Source organism: Lithobates pipiens, unplaced genomic scaffold (assembly GCF_037356315.1).
Source record: "Lithobates pipiens isolate NorthernLeopardFrog02 unplaced genomic scaffold, aLitPip1_a1.2 Scaffold_13, whole genome shotgun sequence".
Taxonomy (NCBI): domain Eukaryota; kingdom Metazoa; phylum Chordata; class Amphibia; order Anura; family Ranidae; genus Lithobates; species Lithobates pipiens.
In genome coordinates, this window is record NW_027507718.1 from 489,167,077 (window position 1) to 489,192,089 (window position 25,013).

Genomic DNA, 25,013 nt, shown 5'->3' on the forward strand with positions numbered 1-25,013 from the left:
GCTCTCCACCCCTGTTCTTATTGGCCCCCCAGTGCTCCCAAGTCCCCCCCAGCGCTCTCCGCTCCCCACCCCTGTGATCTCAACTCCCCTCACTCTTTGCCCCCACCCATGTGCTCTCCACCCCCCATAGTGCTCTCCAGTCCCCCGTACTTTCCACCCCTGTTCTTTCTGCCCCCCACTGGTGCTCTCAAGCTCCCCCTCATTGCTCTCCACTCCCCCTGCTCTTTGTACCACCTCAGTACTCTTCAGCCCCCATGCTCTTCACCCCTGATTTTCTGCCCCCCCAGTGCTCTTCACCACCCCACACTCTTAGCCCCCCAGTGCTCTCAGCCTACCGTGCTCTCTACCCCTATTCTTATTGGCCCCCCAGTGCTCCCAAGTCCCCCCAGCGCTCTCCGCTCCCCACCCCTGTGATCTCCACTCCCCCTCGCTCTTTGCCCCCACCCATGTGCTCTCCAATCCCGCCAGTACTCTTTGCTCCCCCTTCTCTCCAGCTCCCACCCAGTGCTCTCCACTTCCCCAGGACCAGAGGGCAGGCTGACTGGGGCCGGAAAATGAGGACGGCTGAAGGTGCAGGTGGCCAGGGACCACTCCATCTCACAGCAGACAGATCCTCTGGAAGGAGCACCGTCCCCATCCAAAACGAGAACAGACCCTGCCTGCTGCTGGCCGTCATGGATATCCTGCTGGCATGCAAGGTACCGTACCGAGCATCAACAACACACCTTCCCACATACAGGGACTGCAGACTGGGACATGGAGCACAGGAGGGGCTGCAATGATGGGCACAGCGAGACTGCATTCACGGCACAGTAAAGCTGCATTTGATGGACACAGTAAGGCTGCATTTGATGGACACAATGAGGCTGCATTGGTGGGCACAGTGAGGCAGCATTGGTGGGCACAGTGAGGCTGCATTGGTGGGCACAGTGAGGCTGCATTTAATGGGCACTGGTGAGGCTGCATTGAACTCTTGCATCAAGTCTGCAGTCTCTGACCATCTCCTGCAGCATGTCTGCAGTCTCTGAATGAGTCTGGAGAGGAGTCAAGAGTGGGAGCACCGCCGGGATGGGGGTCATGGGAGAACTCAGACTTGTGTGGACTGTAGACAGGAGACTATAGGATAAAAAAAACAGAGCCACCAAGCTGGAGCCGACTGACTGAGCCCTGCACAGTGCACCTGAGAGGAGGTCAGTGAAAGCACCGCCAGGCCAGTCGGGGGCGGGAAGTGACTGATGTAAGGGGGGAGTGAATACGATAATGTAAGGGGCACTGTTATAAAGGGTTTCCTCCTTATATTAGTAACCCACCCCCCTTACCTTAGAGTATTCTTTCTGCAGAAGGTGGTCCCCCCCTTGTTCTGAGTTTCCCCCTTGATGATTGATCACTTACCACTATTAACTGGAATTTGAATATATATATATATATATATATATATATATATATATATATGTGTATGTATATATATATAAAGCCCTATGTGATTTCATATCTATATCTAATACTCTCTTCATCAAATGTGCTTTAAAATGTATGGTTTTCCCTTTCATGAACAAGAAAATAATGACGTTATGCTTTTGGGCTGGTATAATAATGCTGTGAGGCTGGTATGAAATTTTTTCCAGGGCTGGTTTTTGAAAGCATGGGCGTCCGCAAGGTTACTCAGGTGGCTGCGTACCATGCCCATATAGCCTAGAAAATGTACATCTTTTTACATTGCAATACATTTGTTGTTGCCATATTTTTATCTTGATGAAAACAGCCTATACAGTGACAGTATGAGATCAAAATATGGCCACAACAGATGTATTGCAATGTAAAAATATGTACATTCTCTAGTCTATATGGGCATGGAACACAGCCGCTAGAGTAAATTCCAATACAAAGTGAAGATGAATTATCTGTTATATAACACATATGTGTTACCAGTGGAAAGATTTTCATGAGATTGTCGAAAAGGGGCGGAGCATGAGTGGCCTTAAAATGGTGCCCCCCTTGGAAAAAGTTCTGCGGACGCCCATGTCTACACACTTTCTTCCATCTAGTATATCTTTTTTAGACCTAACTATCATTAAGGACAACAAAGGTTTGCTTCAAAGCAAATTATTCAGGAAGCCGACTGCTGGCAATACTATTTTGTCAGCAGCTACCTTCCATCCCAAACCGTTACTTCAGTCTATTCTGTTTGCTTAGTATTTGAGAGCTCGACTGAATTGTTTGACCGATGCTTTCTTTGATCAGGAAGCTGCTCTACTCAGAGACAGACTTCAACCCCGTAGCTACTCTAAGAAAACATTAAAAATAGCATACAAAAAAGCTAAGGCCAGGCCTAGACGTGACCTTCTTGTTAAGACGCGTGAAATTCAACGTCCTCCTCTACGTATCATCACTACATATTGCCAACAGTATCAGCAGATAAAAAACATATTATCTAAATACTAGCAAATACTTACTACAGACAATTGTCTTGCACCATTTGTACCCACACAGCCGCTTTTCACATACAGGAGAGCTCTATCCATGCGCGATAAACTTGTTAACAGTGAATACTCCACAAATACTTTTAACACTACTAAATTCTGAGGCACCTTTCAGTGTGGGCGCTGCGGATATTGTAAATATATGGATACCACGAAAAGAGTTGTCCTACCAAAAAGACACCCTTTTCGTCCACACCTTTATGTTAACTGTCGCACCATTGGAGTAGTCTATCTCCTGTCATGTAAATGCAGCTATTATTATGTGGGAAAACCTAAGCTACCATTTTGGAAACGTATTTATCATCATACCATTAGTATTAACACAAAAGATTTAGATTTTCCTACGGGGCGCCATTGCCGCCTAGTCCACCCTGACCATACTCCTAAAATAAGTTTTTTAGCCTTAGACCACATTCCCCCCAGTTCTAGAGGTGGTGATTACAATAAATTATTACTACAGAGTGAATTGATATTCCACCTCAATGCTACCTCACCCCTCCGGCCTGAGGCGTTTAATTTCAAGCCCTTCCTTGATGACTTCCAATCCGGGGTCTGTGAACTTGATTTATAACATTTTTTGTTTTTCTTTGTTTAGAATGATACCTTGCCCGTTTTTACACCATTTTTGTACGTCCATGTATTTTTACCTTTTGTATAACCCTGTCAATATTTCACCTCTACGATATAATTAACCGATGACTAGTTGTATCTAGTATTATATAACATCGCAGCATCATGTCATAGAATGCATCATAAACTTGTTATTTTTTCTTTATCGTATATTTGCTATTGTTATGTAGCGGATGACATTTTGGACAAAGTGTCATTCATGTGTAAATTTAGTTTTTGCCTCAGAAGAGTAGTGGGGTTCAGAGGGTTAATTATGTAGGTTAACTTTGACATCAGTTTGGCTGGGCTTTGCTAGAAATTCTGCTTGGTCATGTGTACAGTGAGGTGCACATGACAAGCCAGAAGCTGGCCTGGTTGGACGTTTTGGGTATCAGCCTTCTCGGAACCAATCAGTGTGTGTGCTGGGCCCCGCTGAGGAGTCTGGGAAGGGGTACTTAAGATGTTGAGGTCACGTGTTCAGTAGGAGTTTGTGAGGCCCGTGTGGTCTGGTCTTGTTTCCAAGACTGGGGTAGCCCCATGAGGGGTCCCGGTCATGGGGTGTTCGACATCCCGCAACATGCTTCTGTCGGTTACCCCCAATAGACCTGCCTGGTCTGGGGTAGGGATCCATCTGTTCCCGAGTCTCGGAACTGGCTGGTCTGAGGCGCAGTAACTGAGGGAGGATTCAAGGTGGGTGTCCGGGTGTGCTCTCGGCTTGGGGAGGCACCGCAGCTCGTGAAGGTGACCGGGGGAGGACTCTTCGGAGGAGGGCCAACAAGCGGCATCCTGAGAAGTGCCTGGCTGAGTTGGGAAGAACATTGACGAATCCACGCTTTTTCCAGTACTATCAAGGAGACAGAGAACACTCCAGGTACTGAGGAAAAAGGTTCCTGTTCACTCGGCTCGGCTCAGCCAATGTCGGCGGCGCTCCTGTTGCCCCCACAGACAGCGGGGATCGACCTATAACACGCACCCGTAATTTTCCCCTGATTTTAAGGGGAAAAAGGTGTGTGTTATACGCCAATAAATATGGTACATAAAACTATTTTTCAGAAATTAAAAACTGATAATTGGCATGTGCGTATGTATTCACCCCCTTTATTATGAATTTTTTTTTTAATTCGTATCACCACAGAGTGGTACTGTGGATACGACACTGATAATTAATGCCACATCCCGATAATTGAGATTAGTGATGGACGAACTTCCGACGGGACGTTTCGCGAAAGCGAAATGCGAACGGACCCAAACGTTCGCGAAACCGAACGTTCGCCGCGGGCCCCATTGACTTCAATGGGAGGCGAACTTTGCAAACCTTCATGTCGAATTTGCGGCCACGTGGTAATTATTAGGGGGTAAAACGTAGTCCCACCATCTGGACAATGACATAATACATGTATGAGGTGAATTTGGGATCGATAACTACAAGCATTTTTATTTTATTTGGGAAATTGTTCTAACAATTCAGGACTATGGAGCTAATGAAGGCAATGGAGGAGAGGGAAGGTCAGGGACCAGGGTAGGCAAAGAAGAGGGTGCAGGAGATGATCACCAGCAGCGTGACATACCGGAATGACACATGCACCGTGATAGAGGCATCTGACAGCAGCACCGTAATACAGAGCACTGACAGCAGCACCGTGACATACAGCGCTGACAGCAGCACCGTGACATACAGCGCTGACAGCAGCACCGTGACATACAGCGCTGACAGCAGCACCGTGACATACAGCGCTGACAGCAGCACCGTGACATACAGCGCTGACAGCAGCACCGTGACATACAGCGCTGACAGCAGCACCGTGACATACAGCGCTGACAGCAGCACCGTGACATACAGCACTGACAGCAGCACCGTAAGCAGCCCCAGGAGGAAGTCAGCACAGCACAGGGATGGTGTGATCCCCTCATAATAAGAACCCCCAGGAGGAAGTCAGCACAGCACAGGGATAGTGTGATCCCTTCATAATAAGAACCCCCAGGAGGAAGTCAGCACAGCACAGGGATATCATAAGCAGCCCCAGTAGAAATATGACACCGCTCAACCTCTTCAAAGAGGAGGGTAGGGGCATATAGTACGGTGTGCTTTTTTGGGTCAAGGAAGTGAGCCAAATGAATTAAGAAGGTCTGTGTGCTTGATTAAAAAAATAGTTTATAGACATATACATGGTCTACTGGTCACATGTGTTGAATTCCTCCGAGATCCATGCCTCATTCATTTTTAGAAATGTGAGGTAGTTAACACTGTCGTGAGCTAGGCGAGTACGCTTATCGGTCACAATCCCCCCTGCTGCGCTGAACGTCCTTTCGGACAGGACACTGGATGAGGGGCAAGCCAACAGTTCGATTGCAAATTGGGCAAGCTCTGGCCAGAGGTCAAGCCTGCCCACCCAGTAGTCTAGGGGTTCATCACTCCTCAGAGCGTCCACATCGGCCGTTAACCCAATGTAGTCGGACACCTGACGGTCTAGGCGTTCCCTGATGCTGGATCCGGATGACACCTGTCGATGGGTCGGCTGAAAGAATGACCTCATATCCGAAGTCACCAACACATCTTCAAACCGGCCTCTTCTTGCAGGCGCTGTTGGATTGGTACCCGCAAATCCTTCTCTGGGAGTGGGAATTGCTCCTCTGCCAGCGCACGCAAAAGCAGAATGCAGCATTTCTCGAAGCAAGGCCTGGAAGTGCTGCATTCTGACAGCCCTCTGCGACGGCGGTAACATTTCCGCCATTTTGTGTTTGTACCGGGGGTCTAAGTACGTTGCCACCCAGTACTGGTCCTTGACCCTCATGCTTTTTATACGGGGGTCCCTATTAAAACACTGGAGCATGAAGGCCCCCATTTGCACTAAAGTGGAAGCGGTGTGGTGGCCTGGCTCCTGCTCATCATCCAGGATAATGTCGTCCTCTTCATTCTCCTCTCCCCATCCTCGCACAACAGGGATCCCAGAAAGGTTTAAAGCATGCTCTTCTTGCTCCTGCTCATCCGCCCCGGCACCATCCTCCTCTGACTCCTCATCAGACTCCTGTTGTTGACTTGTCTCAGATAGAGTAGCCCCCCCTGGGAATTCATCCAGCATTGCGACTTCCTCATCTTCCCGCTCCTGCTCCTCCACAGCCTGATCAATGACACGACGCAATGCACGCTCCAGAAAGAAGGCATAAGGTACCATGTCACTGATGGCGCCATGGCTGCGACTGACCAGTTTGGTGATCTCCTCAAATGGCCGCAGAAGTCTGCATGTGTCGCGCATGAGCAGCCACTGGCGCGGTGAAAAAAAACCCAGCTCCCCAGAACCGTTTCTTTCGCAGAGTTCATACAGGTAGACGTTAACTGCACGTTTCTGCTGGAGCAGCCTATCAAGCATATAGAAGGTTGAGTTCCATCGCGTCGGGCAATCGCAAATAAGACGTCTGACCGGCAGATGGTGTCGCCGCTGAATGTCAGCAAGGCGAGCCATGGCCGTGTAAGATCTTCTGAAATGGGCCGAGATTTTCCTTGCCTGCCGCAAGATGTCCTGGACCCCAGGGTATTTGACAAGGAATCGCTGCACGACCAAGTTTAAGACGTGTGCCATGCACGGCACGTGCGTGATTTTGCCCTGTTTCAATGCGCTAAGCAGATTGGCACCGTTGTCACACACCACTTTACCAACTGTCAAATTGAGCGGTGTTAGCCACTCATCTGCCTGTGAACGCAAAGCTGAAAGGAGTGCCGGGCCAGTGTGGCTCTTTGCTTCCAGGCACAACAGACGCAGCACGGCATGGCAACGTCTCACCTGGCATGTGGAATAGGTTCTGGGGAGCTTGGGCGGTGCAGCGGAAGAGACGCTAGCAGCGGAAAAGGAGGAGGCAGCTGAGGAGGAGAGGGAGGAGGATGGAGTAGGAGGAGGAGAAGAAGAGTCAGGCCTGCATGCAATCCGTGGCGGTAAAACCAAATCTACACGGGTGCCACGGGTTACATGCTTGACGGCCGTCAGAAGGTTCACCCAGTGGGCAGTAAAAGTGATATACCTTCCCTGCCCGTGTTTGCTAGACCACGTGTCTGTGGTCAGATGTATCTTGGCACCGACACTGTGTGCCAGAGATACATTCACTTGCCGCTGAACATGGCCATATAGCTCTGGGATGCCCTTCTCTGAGAAATACTTCCTTCCTGGGACCTTCCATTGTGGTGTTCCAATGGCCACAAATTTGCGAAAGGCCTCCGAGTCCACCAGTTTATATGGCAGTAGTTGGCGGGCTATGAGTTCTGACAAGCCAGCCGCCAACCGTTGGGCAAGAGGGTTATCCGGCGTCATCATTTTTTTACGCTCAAACATTAGGCCCACGGAAGCCTGCCTTTTTGCAGAAAAATGTGAGCTTGGCGTGATGGAAGGTGGAGTGGAGGACAATTGTGAGGAGAGAGGAGAAGGAGAAGTAGAAGACGAGGCTGGACGGTGAGAGCCTGCAGTGTGGCTTTGTGTGTTCCGTTGCTCCCACTGGGCTCGGTGATGGCTGCTCATGTGCCTTCTTAAGGCGGTCGTCCCTAGGTGAGTATTGGGCTTACCGCGACTAACGCGTTGACTGCAAAGATTGCAGATGGCAACGCTATTGTCAGCAGCGGACACGTTAAAAAAAGCCCACACTGCGGAGCCATGTGCCGGTGTCCTGGGAGCGCCAGATGTGACCGTACATGGTCGATGACTCGCTCCTGATACATTTGCAGTCTGCTTTGTCCCTCCTGTGCAATGTAAGTTATTCCTGCTTCTCCTCCCTATCTGCTGGTCCATATCTCCCTCTGAACTCCCCTCCTCTTCCTCTCTTGTGGGCACCCACGTGACATCACTAGACACGTCATCATCAACGTCACCTTCCCCACCGCTATAAGTAGAGATCTCGGAGTAGGCAGCAACACCGGGGACCAACCTCCTCCTTGGGCTGATCTGGGTACTGTCGTCAGACTGCTGAGTAGCGCTTGTTGCTACCTCCTCTTCCTGATCCAATACCAAGAGTGGCTGCGCATCAGAAATGTCCTCTTGATATGGATCGGAAAATAATTCCAGTGACTCAAGCGGAAGGTATGTGGTGGTGGTGGTGGTGGTCGTGTTGTTGGTGGTAGTGTCTTTGGGGGTGCACATAGCAGAGAGTGAAGAAGAGGGTGCAGATCGAGAGGATGAGGAGGGTGCAGAAGAGTAAGGCTGAGCGAGCCACTCAACCAAGTCTGGTGCATCCTTTAAAGTAATTGAACGCACCTTCTGCAACTTCCCACTTTGGCTCAAGCCTGTTGCTCCTGCCCTACCCCTACCACCCCTGCGGAAGGGCCTGCCTCTTCCTCTGCCTGTCATTTTTTAAATGACCCTGTGACAAAACTCTTAGTCCCTATACCGATGAAGGACTGCTGCAGTATAGGGCAGCAGTCAGCAGTGGTGCACGTCAACCCTATCTATTGTGGACCGATAGCGGTCCTTACAGAACAGCAGACTGTACCGCACTCAAGCCTATGTACCGTAGCACCCTATACCAAGTTACCAGTCCTTATAAGAACTTTTGTGGACCAAGCAGGTTGTGTATTAGTGTTTAGCAGACTGTACGTCAGTCCCTATACCGCTGAAGGACTGCTGCAGTATAGGGCAGCGGTCAGCAGTGGTGCACGTCAACCCTATCTATTGTGGACCGATAGCGGTCCTTACAGAACAGCAGACTGTACCGCACTCAAGCCTATGTACCGTAGCACCCTATACCAAGTTACCAGTCCTTATAAGAACTTTTGTGGAACAAGCAGGTTGTGTGTTAGTGATTAGCAGACTGTACGTCAGTCCCTATACCGCTGAAGGACTGCTGCAGTATAGGGCAGCGGTCAGCAGTGGTGCACGTCAACCCTATCTATTGTGGACCGATAGCGGTCCTTACAGAACAGCAGACTGTACCGCACTCAAGCCTATGTACCGTAGCACCCTATACCAAGTTACCAGTCCTTATAAGAACTTTTGTGGAACAAGTGAGTTGTGAATGTTTAGCAGACTGCAGCAGAAGGGCAGCAGTCAAGTATAATATCCTTTCTATATTTGGAAGAAAGAATATTATACATGTACAAGCCTATTACTGTACCACTGATACCAGTCCTGAAAAGAACCTTTGTGGAACTAATAATAACAGCAAGTCTTTAAAATTACCCTCACTGCCTGACAACACTGCTTCCTTCCTGTCCCTATACAAATTGGCAAAAAAAGAGAACGATTAGTGGTTACTGGAACAGCTCTTTTGTGGACCTTGATAGTAACAGCTAATGATGATGATGATGATGATGAAAGACTAATCTGGCTGTCCCTGTAGCATACACCGTCCTTTCCCTTTCTCTAAACTAACAAAAGACACTCAGGCTGCTGCAAGAATCAGCAGCACAGCAAACCTATCAACACCTAACACCTATACCAGTCCTGAAAAGAACTTTTGTGTACCAAATAGCTAGTGGTTTATCTCTCCCTACTCCACACAGGAACCTGTCCCTATCGTAACAGAAGAAAGAATGTAAAATGGCCACCGGATCGGGTGTATTTATAGGTTAGGGGGAATGTCCAAGTGTCCATGTGCTGTCATGTCTCAATTGGCTGTCCTGTATCACATGATAAACGTGTCACCAAAGGTTAAAGTTCTTGTATACATTAAACACGTAAGTCCGCCGCGGCGAACGACGGAAAAAGGCGTTCGAACGTGCGGACCGCGAATGTCGGAAATTCGCCGCGAAACGACCGCCGGGCGAAACGTTCGTCCATCACTAATTGAGATTATTAAAAGAAATTTTGGATGATGGACTAGGCATAACACAAAAAAGTTTTATAAAAAAATTACATTTATTACAAAAAAAAAGAACTCATACACAGAATAACATATATTCACAGATTGTGCCTATGAGCATATTAAATACACCATCTACGTAATCAAGTTACAGTAGTTATTGAAAGATTTGGAAAACCGAGCAATTCACTTTTTACAATGATATGAAATTTTGGAGAGACAGTGTATCATATATAACTCAGCTCAGCTTGCTCTACATGTTGCTCATTCAATACACTTCCTCAGGAGATTTTGGCGTATTCTACAAACAAAAGAATAAGCATAAGTTCATCACATTCTACATATATAAAGAACATTGATGTATAATACTGTTGCCCCCATGACCTTGGCTATTCAGACCATAACCCCTAGCCAAAACCTTCCCCATTGCCACATAGAAAAGCCCCAAAGGGGACAGAAAAGAGAGACAGAAATACATTAGCATGGAATATGGAACTATGGGAACGGGTGTAACATTGAGATTGTTTAATGGATGGGCAGTAGAAAGGGAGCTTGTCAGCATAAGGATATAGTTATAACCAGATATCTACTTATTTTTGTAAGAAATATTGTAATTTTTTATAAAACGTTTTTGTGTTATGCCTACAAAGTCCATCATCCAAAATTTCTTTTAATAATCCCCTGTTATGTAGCCCATAAAAAGCTCTGGTGCAACCAATTACCTTTAGAAGTCACATAATTAGTGAAATTATGTCCACCTGTGTGCAATCTTAGTGTCACATGATCTGTCATTACATAGACACACCTTTTTGAAAGGCCCCAGAGGCTGAAACACCTAAGCAAGAGGCACCACTAACCAAACACTGCCATGAAGACCAAGGAACTCTCCAAACAAGTAAGGGACAATGATGTTTAGAAGTACAAGTCTGGGTTAGGTTATAAAAAATTATCCAAATCTTTGATGATCCCTAGGAGCACCATCACATTTATCATAACCAAATGGAAAGAACACGGCACAACAGCAAACCTGCCAAGAGATGGCCGCACACCAAAACTCACGGACCGGGCATTAATCAGGAGGTCATTAATCAGGAGGGCATTAATCAGAGAGGCAGCACAGAGACCTAAGGTAACCCTGGAGGAGCTGCAGAGTTCCACGGCAGAAACTGGAGTATCTGTACATAGGACAACAATAAGCCGTACGCTCCATAGAGTGGCCAGAAGAAAGCCATTGCTTTCAGCAAAAAACAAAATGGCACCTTTTGAGTTTGCAAAAAGGCATGTGGGAATCTCCCAAAATGTATGGAGCAAGGTGCTCTGGTCTGATGAGACTAAAATTGGCTTTTTGGCCAAAGAAAACACTATGTCTGGTGCAAACCCAACACATCACATCATCCAAAGAACCCCACCCCCTGTTTTTCAGCAGTTGGGACTGAGAAACTGGTCAGAGTTGAGGCAAAGATGGATGGTGTTAAATACAGGGATATTCTTGAGCAAGACCTGTACCACTCTTTGTGTGATTTGAGGCTAGGACGTAGGTTCACCTTCCAGCAGGACAATGACCTCAAATACACTGCTAAAGCAACACTTGAGTGATATAAGGGGAAACATGTAAATGTGTTGGCATGGCCTAGTCAAAGCCCAGACCTCAATCTAATAGAAAATCTGTGGTCAGACTTAAAGATTGCTGTTCACAAGCGCAAACCTTCCAACTTGAAGGAACTGGAGCAGTTTTGCAAGGAGAAATGGGCAAAAATCCCAGTGAGGTGGCTCTACAAAGGATTGACTTTAGGGGGGTGAATAGTTATGCACATTGACTGTTTCTGTTGTTTTGTCCTATTTGTTGTTTGCTTCACTATAAAGAAAAAAAACATCTTCAAAATTGTGGGCATGTTCTGACAATTAAATGATGCAAATCCTCAAACAATACATGTTAATTCCAGGTTGTGAGGCAACAAAACATGAAAAATGCCAAGGGGTTTGAATGCTTTTGCAAGGCACTGTAGATATAGCACCCCAATGGGGGTTAGAGGCAGATTGCTGACATTATTCCAGGGTGGATGAATGGGTGCAGGGGGAGAGAATCACACAACAATGAAGGGTGCCAGTTACTTGAGTCTTTTCTAGATTTTTATTTCTGCAACTCACAGGGAGAGAGGGTTAGGGTATAGGTCTCCATTAGCAACAGGGCTCCATAAGAAACCAGACTCCAGACTCCGGCAGGCATCTTCCTCTACTCAAGTGAGTGACAGGATCCTCTCAGGGCTCCATCAGCAACCAGACTCCAGGAGATATCTTCCTCTACCCAAGTGAGTGCCAGGATCTTCTGAGGGCTCCATCAGCAACCAGACTTCGGCTGGCACCTTCCAATACTCAAGGGAGTGCCATGATCCTCTGAGGGCTCCATCAGGCAAACGGACTCCAGACTTTGGCAGGCATCTTCCTATAATCAAGGGAATGCCACAATCCTCTGAGGGCTCCAACAGCAACAGGACTCCTGGCAGTGCTAGAATCCTCTAAGGACAGACACTGATCCTGCTCCAGCAGGACTTTCATAGGGCTCTACCACCTTGGAAGCCATGCCCTCCTCAACCAGGCTGAATAGCCTGAAACATTCTGTTCCATGTCCCCATACAGGCTCCAGGCCTACAAACAACAAACACTTGCCACAGCCCAGGGAATAGAGAACAAACCAGGCCACTTACCATGCTTTTATATCCTTCCCCAACATGCACCACTGGCATGAAATTCCTACTGGTAGCAAAAAAGGACATAAAAATGCTCAATAGCACAAGATTGTCACCACCCCATACCTACTTCCCTGAGTGCCAGTGACACCCAGAGGCAAAAGTAGGGAACTGCAGCAATCCTAAACAAAAATAAACTAAATGAAAAAAGCTACAAATTGATCTAAGCAAACTACTGTGTTAGGATGAGCCGAACACCCCCCTGGGGTCCAGAGATGGCTGATCTGATCTGATCCAGCGATGGGTGATTTTCAGTCCAGCGCTGTCCATACATGCATCCGTCTTCTAACGGAAACCTGCGTTGCATCAGAGGGGGGCGGGGTCACCCATACGTCACTGGGGAACCCCATGGCTTCCCTCACCAGCGTCAGAGGGGCGGGGTCAGGTGACGGGTGGCCCGGCCCTCCTAATATAAGAAACATCAGCGCTGGGATCCCCGCAGTGTCTCCGCAGTGGAGACAGAAGACGGATGCATGTATGGATAGCGCTGGGTTGAAAATCACCCGTCGCTGGATCAGATCAGCCATCGCTGGACCCCGGAGAGATGATCATCCATCACTGGATAGCAAGAGTGGATTACTACCGCTGGAATCTTTTTTTTATTTTTTTTATTTTTAATAAAGGAATTTTTCAAAAGTGTGTTTGTCTTATTTAACCATTTTTACACTTTCTTTGTGAAATGGTAAGGGTACTTTTGTAACCCCTTACCATTTCAAACAGGGGGGGCGGGATCTGGGGGTCCCCTTGTTAAAGGGGGCTGCCAGATTCTGATAAGACCCCCGCCCGCAGACCCCCACAACCACCGGCCAGGGTTGTGGGGATGAGGCTCTTGTCCCCATGGGGACATGGTGCTTTGAGGGGTCACAGACCCCCAAAGCATCCTCCCAATGTTGAGGGCATGTGGCCTGGTAGAGTTCAGGAGGGGGGGCACTCTCTCGTCCCCCCCTCTTTTCCTGCGGCCTGGCAGGTTGCGTGCTTGGATAAAGGGTCTGGTATGGATTTTTAGGGGGACGGACCCCCACGTCAATATTTTTTTTTTTAATTTGACACGGGGTTCCCCTTAATATCCATACCGGACCTGAAGGGCCTGGTAATTGAATTTAGGGGAACCCTCATGCTTTTTTTTTAATCAATGAATGAATTGTGGGCTCCGTGATACAGAGAACACTCACTGAGTGTTCTCTGTATTACGGGAGCCGACAATTGAAAGCGATTTTAAAAGACTTTTTTTCCTTGCAAAATTACACTTTGTGCAGGGACAGTTCTAAGCACGGGAAACATCTGCCCCTTCACAGGCATACTATAGACACCCCCCAGGTAGAAAATTTAAAGGAATATTACACTTTTATTGTTTCACTTAAATCATTATTAAAATCACTGCTCCTGAAAAAACGTCCGTTTTTAAAACTTTTTTTTGCATTGATCCATGTCCCCTGGGGCAGGACCCAGGTCCCCAAACACTTTTTAGGACAGTAATTTGCATATTAGCCTTTAAAATTAGCACTTTAGATTTCTCCCATAGACTTGTACAGGGTGTTCCGGCTTTTCGAATTTGCCACGAACAGCCCAAATTGTTCACTGTTCGCTGAACAGGCGAACAGGCAATGTTCGAGTAGAATAAAGTTCGACTTGAACTCGAAGCTCATCCCTGCTACTGTGCAAGAGAGCTGAACTTACTATACACTGCTGAATACAAGTTGTCTACATAGACTATATTTCCTCTGAGATAGGGGATGGAGTTGAGTAGGGATGAGCTTGGTGTTCGAGTCGAACGCATGTTCGTCTCGAACACCGGCTGTTCGCCCGTTCGGCGAAGCCAAAACTCTGCCATCACAGTGCATTGCTGGCTCATGATTGGCCAAGTATGCACTGTGACCCCAAATGCTTGGCCAATCACAGTGCCGGCAGCGAGGAGAGCCATGATTGGCCACAGGCAGGATGCCTGTGGCCAATCATAGCTCAGGCTGTGTAGTACACGCCCCACACTATATAAGGCCACCCCCACGGCGGCCTTGTGTAGTGTGTTGGCGTCTGTAGGAGTTAGTGGGTGTTCTCTGTGTACCTTCAACGCAGCATACACTGTCCATTATCCACCGATTTAGCGTTCTTGCTCTTCTGTAATTGAGCTTTCAGCCAGCTGCAGGAGTTTGTGGGTGTTGTCTGTGTGCCCTGAGCGCAGTATACACCATTATCCACCTATTTAGCGTTCTTGCTCTTCTGTAATTGAGCTTTCAGCCAGCTGCAGGAGTTTGTGGGTGCTGTCTGTGTGCCCTGACTGCAGTATACACCATTATCCACCTATCTAGCTATATTGCTCTTCTGTAATTGAGCTTTCAGCCAGCTGCAGGAGTTTGTGGGTGTTGTCTGTGTGACCTGAGTGCAGTATAAACCATTATCCACCTATATAGCTATATTGCTCTTCTGTAATTGAGCTTTCAGCCAGCTGCAGGAGTTTGTGGGTGTTGTCTGTGTGACCTGAGTGCAGTATACACCATTATCCACCTATTTTGCTCTTCTCTAATTGAGGCATCTGCCATCTGCAGGAGTTAGTTGGTGTTGTGTGCCTCCAGCACAGCACAGTATACACCGGTATCTACCCTTTAATTCACCTACATAGCTCTTCTCTAATTGAGCCATCGGCCATCTGCAAGAGTTAGTGGGTGTTGTGTACCTCCAGCACAATATACACTAACCAATTGCTTGTTTACCAATCTCCCTTCAGGCCATTACCATGTCTGGAAGGCCAACAAGGAGAGGCAGACAGGCACAAACCGATAAAAGAGGGCAAGCAGGCTCTGTGTCTAGAGACAACAGTGCTGGTCGTGGACGCGGTGCATCGTCATCAGCACGTGGCCATGGGACACACTTGTCCTTATTTTCGGCAGCTGGACATGTTGAGCCGCATCATGCCGAAGACTTGGTAGAGTTGATGAGCAAGTCCTCTTCATCCTCCTCATCCTCTCTCACGCAGGCTCAGGGTAGTAGCAAATGAGCTGCCAACGCATCGTCTTCCCTCGTCTCAATGTCATCATCAGTGACTCCTTCCCTAGGCCTACACATCCTCCTGAGGAGTCCTGTGAACTCTTTGAGCACAGTGTTGGGTACATGCTCCAGGAGGATGCCCAGCGTTTTTTAGGCTCTGATGATGATACTCAGCTAGAGGAAGGCAGTAGCGTGAGCGCAGAGAGAGGGGATGCTCAAGAAGGACAGCAATCTGGCAGTCATGTCCCACAAGCTGCAGCATACTGCCAGGTTTGCTCCAGCGATGAAGAAGGAGTGGATGATGAGGGCACTGACTCCACGTGGGTGCCTGATAGAAGAGAGGAGGAGGAGGAGGCACACCTCCAACGAGGCAGGATGCCCTCCGGGGGCCAGATTAGGGGCAGCACACTGACTAAATCGCCTGTGCAGGGCGCTGCCTCTGCGCATTATTCTAAAAGTTCTTTGGTGTGGGCCTTTTTTGAGACGAGTGCATCAGATCGCATCGTTGCTATTTGCAACATATGTCTCAAGCGTATCTCGTGTGGCCACAAGAACATCAGCCTCTTGGGCACCACATGCTTGACCAGACATATGTTGACCTGCCATGCAGCTCATTGGCAAGTGTACCTCAAAGACCCACACCAAAGAACAAAGCGGACCTCTCCTTGCCCCTCATCAGCTGGGATCTCCAACCCCACTAGACCTTCAGTCCTCTCTGAAACCTGCGCTGAGAGGAATGAAGGTGTAGAATTAGGTGTGTCACAGCCATGTGCTTGCGGGCAATCTGCTAGCAGTACACCCATGTCCGATTATAGCAGGCAAATTTCCCTGCCCCAGCTGCTGGACCATCGAAAGAAGTTCACTCCCAGCCATCCACATGACCAGCGGTTGAATGCTAGCTTGGCTAAATTGCTAGCACTTCAACTACTGCCTTTTCAGTTGGTAGACTCTGCCCCCTTTTGTACAATGTGCGGTTCCTCAGTGGCAGGTCCCCAAACAGGCATGTGGAAGGCAATGTCCTTGCCTTGCTGGACAGGGTGGTCAGCTGTAAGGTGCATATTACCGCTGACTCATGGTCCAGCAGGCATGGACAGGGACGTTACCTGTCTTTCACGGCCCATTGGGTCACTCTTCTGGCAGCTGAGAAGGATGCAGGACAAGGTGCAGTAGTGTTGGAGGATGTTCCACCACCACGCCTCCAAAATGCTACTACTGGTTGCGACACACCTCTCTCCTCCACCCCCTCCTCTTCTTCTTCCTCCATGGCCTCTTCCAGTGCTCTGTCTTTGGAACCAGTGGTGCTCCGTAGGCGTTCAAGGGGCTACGCAAGTACGCAGGCAAAACAATGCCATGCCGTGCTTGCGCTGGTTTGTTTGGGGGACAGGAGCCACACTGTGGCAGATATTTTGTCAGCCCTGCAGGGGCAGGCCGAGAGGTGGTTGACGCCATGCCAGCTTAAGCCAGGATTGGTGGTTTGCGACAATGGCACCAACCTCCTCTCCACCCTCCGACAGGGACAACTGATCCATGTGTGGCTCACGTCCTTAACCTGGTGGTGCAGTGGGTCTTCGGCAGGTACCCGGACTTACAGGATGTCCTGAAGCAGGCCAGGAAAGTCTGTGTGCATTTTCGCCGATCATTTAATGCCTGTGCTCGGCTGGCTGAGCTTCAAAAGGAGTTAAACCTGCCCAAGAACCGCCTTATATGTGACATGCCCACCAGGTGGAACTCAACGTGGTCATGCTGCAGCGGCTGCACACGCAGCAGAGGGCCATCAATGAGTACCTGTGCGACTACGGCACCAGGACAGGGTCAGGGGAGCTCGGTTTTTTCTCACCACGCCAGTTGGGCGTGATCAGGGATGCATGCACTGTCCTGTCACCGTTTGAGGAGGCCACAAGGTGTCAGTAACCATGAAACAGACAGAGACAGAAGTACAAACTAATCACACTTGTTTATTAATAAAAATAAAAGATAAATAGGGAAAAGCATAGTCAAGCAAGCCAGAGTCCAGTAGCCAGATCGGATAGTCAGCCATTCCCAAGTTCATAAACCAGATTGGGTAATCAGCCAGTCCAGACGTCAGGGATCCACAGAGAGCAACTGCAAGCAGGATGGAAGCCAGGAGGGATGTTAGCAAGCCAGTCTTGAAACAACAGCAGGAGATGGTTCCTAGTGATGTGACCAAACATGAAGGCAAAGGAGAAATGAGCTGGAAGACTTTATATAGGTAGGCCAGACGAGCATCATCGGGAACAACTGGTAACAGAAGAGAGAGAAGAGAGCTGGCAATTAGCCGACAGCTGAGTGGCCAGCCCAGAGGAGGAAGGGCTAAGCCAGCCCTGACACAAGGATGGTGAGCAGTGATAGTGCATGCATCAGCGACACTACCTCTTGTCCATCTGTTGGAGCATACGCTGCGTGGAATAATGGACAGGGCACTTGAGGCAGAACAGAGGCAGGAAGGGGAGGTCTTTCTTGCCTCTCAAGGCCCCCTTTATCCAGACAGTGTTCCTGCTGTCCCACCCATCACACAGGAAGAGGACGAGGAGGAGGAGGATGATTGTGTCAGCATGGAGGTGGAGACTGACACTCAGCAGCAGCAGCAGTCTTGTAGGGATTATTTACAGTCCCAAGAAACCCGTGGACTTGTACGTGGCTTGGAGGAGGTAGCTGCGGATCATGTTGTCCTTAGTGACCCAGAGGACTCCGGACCGAATGCCTCAGCTAACCTACGCTGCATGGCCTCCCTGATCCTGTAAAGCCTGTGGAAGGATCCTCATATTCTTCGGATCTAGGAGAGGGACCATTACTGGCTGGCCACTCTCCTTGATCCACGGTACAAGGGTAAGGTTGCCGACCTTATATTGCCGTCGCAGAGGGAGCAGAGGATGAGACACCTCCGGGAGGCCTTGCAGAAAGGTCTGTGCAACGCGTTCCCAGAGACTGGGAGGTTACAAATGCCTGGTCCTGGACAACGTGTTGCTGAGGCATCGGTCAGAAGGAGCGGTGGAGAAGGTGGCCGTCTGACCGATGGGTTCAGACAATTTTTTAGTCCGCAGCTCCAAGGTATGATCTGTTCCAGCAACCATCGCCAGCGTCTGATTTACATGGTACAGAAATACCTAGGGCAGTGATGGCGAACTTTGGAACCCCAGATGTTTTGGAACTACATTTCCCATGATGCTCATGCACTCTGCAGTGTAGGGGAGCATCATGGGAAATGTAGTTCCAAAACATCTGGGGTGCCAAGGTTCGCCATCCCCGACCTAAGGTCAGATTTGAACACCTTTCCCACAGAAAATCCTCTGGCTTACTGGGTCTTGAGGATGGATCACTGGCCAGAGCTTGCACAGTATGCAATTGAGCTGCTGGCCTGTCCTGCATCCAGCGTTCTTTCAGTGCTGCTGGTGGCTTTGTTACCGATCACAGGGTGCGCCTGTCTACCGACTCGGCTGATCGACTGACCTTCATAAAGATGAATCAGTCTTGGATCACTCACAGCTACCAAGACACCTGAAGCTGATGTAACCAAATTTTTTTTTGAAACATCACATCCCTTCAAGACTGCCTATGCTGATGCTGAGTGACTGTCCTGTTATGTTGATTGTCTAGCCTCTTCCTCCTCCGCTGATATCTTGGAAGAAAATTTTTGATTCTGGGTGATGCCACCAGCCCAATTTTTCTGCCCCTGTTTAACAGGGGCGTTTAATTACAATTTTTGAAGCAATGCTTTGCAGCAGGGCTCATTCCTGCACTACAACTAGAGTATATGGGAGAGGTTGCAGTGTCGTGGCACCAGCACCAGTGCCTAAGGTTTAACAGGGGCATGTAATTACAATTCTTGATATAATATTTCACGGCTGGGCCCATTCCTGTGCCCACCGAGATTAACTGTGAGGACTTATAGTGTTGTGGCACCAGCACCACAACCACCAAAGGCCCAATTTTTCTACCACTGTTCAACAATGGCATGTAATTACAATTCTTGATATAATCGTTCACAGCAGGGCACTCCAGCGCCCACCAAGAGTCACTTTCAGGGCTTACAATGTTGTGGCAACACCAACACCTTGTTCCGCCATTTCTGTAGAGCATATAGGGCAGACCCCTACTTTCAAACATCAAACTTACAAACGTCTCCTACTTGCAAACGGAAGGAGACAACAGGAAGTGAGATGAAAAAAGACGAACGGCAAAACAAATTACTGTATACAGGGGTGATAACCCTTCCTTATGTTTTCCAAAAAGCTTAAAAATAGATTTTTGACTGGAGCTACATTTTAAAAATGTACCAGTTCAAAATTACAAACAGATTCTACTTAACACAACAAACCTACACAGTCCCTGTCTTGTTTGCACCGCCTGTATACTGCTGTTCTGTGTATATAGGGCCTGGGGGCACCACGCCTTTCCTTTTTTTAATATGGGTACAGGGTTCCCCTTAATATCCGTACAAGACCCAAAGGGGCTGGTAATGGGCAGGGGGGCTACCCATGCCATTTTCCTCAATGATTTTCATCCATATTGCCGGAACCAGATATTACATTAAAACCGCAAGCAGTTTTAAATAACTTTTTTTCCATTAGATGTCATTATGTGCAGGGACTGTTCGAAACACAGGAAACACGTGGTACTTCACAGGCATACTATAGACAAACCCCGGCATGATATTTAAAGGAACATTTCACTTTTTTTTTCACTTTAATCGTCATTAAAATTGGTGCTCCCGAAAAAAACAGCCATTTTAAAAAAAAATTTAGGCATTGACCCATGTCCCCTGGGGCAGGAGCCAGGTCCCCAAACCTTTTTTAGGACAACATCTTGCATATTAGCCATTAAAATTAGCACTTTTTATTTCAAATGTTCGAGTCCCATAGACTTCAATGGGGTTCTAAAGTTCACACAAATTTGCGGTCCGTTTGAAAGTTCTGGTGCGAACCCGAATCGGGGGGTGTTCGGCTCATCCCTAGAGCTGAGCCTGCTTGTGGTGTTGTCTAACACACACCCCTGTAGTCTTATGCCGCATACACACGGTCGGAGAATCCGTCGGAATGCGTCTTATCGGACCGTGACGTCGGATAATCCGACTGTGTGTGGTATGCATCTGACTGATTCCGTCAGAATCTCCGTCGGACCCAATTTTCCAACATGTTGGAAATATTTCCCGACCAACTGGGCCGGTCGGACCTAATCCGATCATGTGTATAGCATTTTGATCGGACCAAGTGCCATGCATGCTCAGATCAAATTCCTACATCAAAGCTATTGGCCACTAGTCCCATTGTAACGAAATTACGTCATCACGTTCTGAATGACCGTGTGTATGCAACAGTTTTGGACAAGATCCGACGGACAAAATCCGACGGATTTGGTTGTCGAAATCTCCGACCATGTGTACAGGGGCTTAGTTATGGATACCATGGTTCTGAAAGCAGACAGTTGGCATCCTATGCTGCCTTAAAACATGTTGTCCAATAGCATTTACCATATGAGATGTTAAACAAGGTAATCTACCAGCTCATACACCATAGTACTACAGTGTTGCATTTAATAATAAGGAAGATAATAGTATGTGAGAGGTCAGTTAGGTAGAGCTGTAGATATGAGGTTTGGACAACTAGCCAGTGCCAATAATGGAATGCTATTAGCACTATGGTTTGAGTGGCAATGAAAATCACGTTTGCACAGCCATAGAATTTTCTTTTATGTACATAAGGTATAAACTGTATGCACCATATGTAGCGCTGCTATTTTTTAATACCGATGGTAGTATTTTTGTAAATTTAAGTTTGTCTGAAGCTGCAGTTTGGTTCAGACTAATTACCTATGCTAAAGTTCTGGCTTCTGTACCAGTTTGGCTGGGTTGTGCTAATTTCCACCGTGGGTGTCGCTGTCACCACCGGTAAGTGTTAGAAATGCAAAAAGCTAAATGTATTGGGTATCCCTTTTACTCGGAAACAGCCCAGTGGGAGTGGTCTACTCGCTATGCATTCTGGTTAAGGGTACTTAAGGTACCAACGCCATTTTCTGGGGTTCGTTTTTCCCAAACTCATGGCCCTCCTGGCCTGAAGTGTGTGCTGCCTTATTCAATGTCTTGGGGCCGGCTGGCCTGAGACTGCGCAACTGAAAGGTAGGCCCAGAGACTCTAGGGTCTACTGATCCAGAGATGATCCTGTGCTGCCTTTCCTGCGGGGAGAAGCCAAGCAACTGGAGGATCCAGGGGAGGCCTTTTCTGAGGAGGACCAAGCAATAAGGCTGGTGCCTCATGGAGAAGCCCAGAGACTCAGTTGAAGGATGCATTCTGGGTTGTCCACCACACAGTATTGCCAGGTCAGCTGAAAGGATCAGGTACTGTGGGGAAACTCTTTAATTTTGCAAACAGAAGCTTATCGTGCCTTCTTGTGGCAGAGGATTGCATGACAAAACCGATAAGCTTATGAAGTCTGTGGCAGAGACTTTGTTCGAGCATCTCACTGGCTGCTAGGTCAGTGAGAGAGGCCTAGCCGTTGATTGCTAGATCCAGCTTGTGGGAATCGTGTGTCCTTTGGATCAAGGAAATATCTTTAACCCGCAAAACTACAAAGGTACCTGAATTCCCCTTATCCTCTACCCCTCTATTGCAAAAGTGTGTTTTTGTTAAATAAACACCCAGAAAAAGGACTAAGTGTCAAAGCTAATATTCTTTAACCACTTGCCTAGTCAGTGATAGCCCTGTGTGGACTGCGGTCAGTGATAGCCCTGTGTGGACTGCGGTCAGTGATAGCCCTGTGTGGACCGCGGTCAGTGATAGCGTCACTGATAGCCCTGTGTGGACCTTGGTCAGTGATAGCCCTGTGTGGACCTTGGTCAGTGGTAGCCCTGTGTGGACCGTGGCCAGTGATAGCCCTGTGTGGACCGTGGTCAGTGATAGCCCCGTGTGGACCGTGGTCAGTGATAGCCCTGTGTGGACCGTGGTCAGTGATAGCCCTGTGTGGACCGTGGTCAGTGATAGCCCTGTGTGGACCGTGGTCATCGCTCATCTCCTGCCGTGCAGCCAAGTCATCAACAGGCCACAGACTGGCACCTGTTGGGGACCCCTGGTCTAGGAGATGTCTTGACCAGTGCAGATAAGAGGTACACCTCCTTTCACCACAAACTGCTGCTCCATTATTACACCCCCACCTGTTTCCCCATCCTCTTACCTGTAAGAATGAGACCACACTTTTTTGGGGGGTATAACCGGCCACAGCAGCCTTTTATTTCAAAATATAAAAAACATGTATCAACTTTAACCATAAATAACAAACTCAAAAAAAAATATCATTTTTTTACCCGGTGGTCTTGTATGGCACTTCCCCAAATAAATGTTCCACTTTTACACTGCGGGCACGCTACTGTACTAGGCCTCCGGCTGTGATATCTTCAGCCCGGAGACAACTCACTACCCGCAGTGTCCACCTTCCCATCCTCAGCTAACCCGTATTAGCTGTAACCAATGGAGCCTATGTCACTAATGAGTCCCCACACTTCCATTTCCTGGGTCAGTAACCACCATACAAGACCACCACCACCGCCTCACCGAAAGCTGCCATGACGTATTTTCTGCAAGCAAACCTACGAGGCAAGAAAAATTAGTACAAGACAAACACCAACAACACTCAGGGAGGGTGGACGGGAAATTTCCTCTCCTTCTCTACCCACTGGAATGTTGCCTGGGAACTCCTCCTCTTCTCTAACTATGTTCAAAACTCCTTCCCCTCCCGTTCTTTTCCTAGCCACCCCCCTTTCTACACCACAACTCACACCACTAGATTAACCCCTGCTGTACCCTTCTCCCACTGTCATGCTGGCCCTTTTGCTCTGCTCCTCTCGCTCCCCTGGCCTCTCTTTTTGTGAATTTATTTGTAGAAAATCTGAACAGGAAGGGATAAGGCTGCAGAATATTGCAAAACAGTATAAAAAAAATCAACAGGATGAGGACTCACAAGTCCTATAGCAATAGCCTTGACGGGAGGTAATAGGAAATTGGCAGTAACGCTAGGTGTCTATAAGGACCCTTTCACACTAGAAAGTTCCCATGCGGTTTCCAGCACTGCATTCCAATCTAACTGCATTTGCAGTCTGCAGTGGTGTCAATACAGATAACGACACCCAAAACGCAGGTCACAAACACAGTGCGTTTGGCCACACGCGATTGTATGATACTTTTGGTGCAGTGCGATTTCAGCTAAAATCGCACTGCACAGACCTACATGTGAATTGCACAGGAACCACACAATGTCCTTGTGCAATTCTCATGCAGTTTCTAGTGTAAAAGGGCCCTCAGAGTAGATCCAGTCCATACAGTATCCCCTGGCACTCACTTTCCTCCAGCAGCAGGCAAACCTGAGAGTCCCAAAACCACATTTTACTGACAATGCCCTCATAGCTGTCTGCCACCCAGCTTCCATACAATACCCTTCAGTGGGGGAAATAAAAGAATCTTCTCCAGGCCAGACTCTAAAAGTCCTTTAGCAATCTTTGCCAGACCATCAGACAGGTGCCTGCTGAGGCCCAAACAGTAATTCTATTCACACTATAGCTGCCTCCCAGTGACAGCAGCCAAGGAGAACTTGAACCCTCCCTGAAGAGAAACAAACACTCTGGATGGGCCTTCCAAATATTTATCACCTTCCTCAGCCACCTTCTGGGTGCCCCCTCCAGGGATTAGCCAAGGTAATATAAATATTCATAACTTAGTGATTGACCCTCCCTGATCTATTTCTAGAAGGTCCCTCCAAAAACAAGCAGGAGCAATCAATCACCCAGCCTGGGAAACCCTGACCAGACCAAGAAAACAGATCACCACCACTCCACTGAGTACAGTCAAGCCAACTAAATTTAGCCTAACTTTTTGGCTGGACGCTACATGTATGAGAGATTTTTATTAAAGATAAAATTTCAGTGAAGGTGTTGTACAAGGCTTTTGTGTGCTTTTGTTTTATAATTTGGTTTAAAGATTTCCGGTCAGGAGAGAGCTGCAAGACCATGGATATCATCTGTGGCAAAGGGTCTCATAGGGAGCCTGGAAAAGTCCTGCTCGGATTTTACACATTTCCAGGCTCCTTTTGCATACCCTTTGGGACTGCTGATCCACTCCAAGTGTTGCACCCATTTAGGCTCACCTGGGACACATGGTCAGTGCTCTGAAGCCTCTGAAGCAGACAATGCTTGTCTATTAAAGTGGTTGTAAACCCATGGGTGAAAAAAAAAAGCAACCTGCAAGGCAAAGGCATAATGAGCTAGTATGCATAGCATACTAGCTCATTATGAATAACTTACCTGAGAACGAAGCCTCCAAAGCGGTCCTGTGTCTTCATGTCCGCCGCTGCCATGGATCCCAGAGTGACTTCCGGGTCTCACTGCTCCGACCATAGAAACCATAGAAAATCTGCAG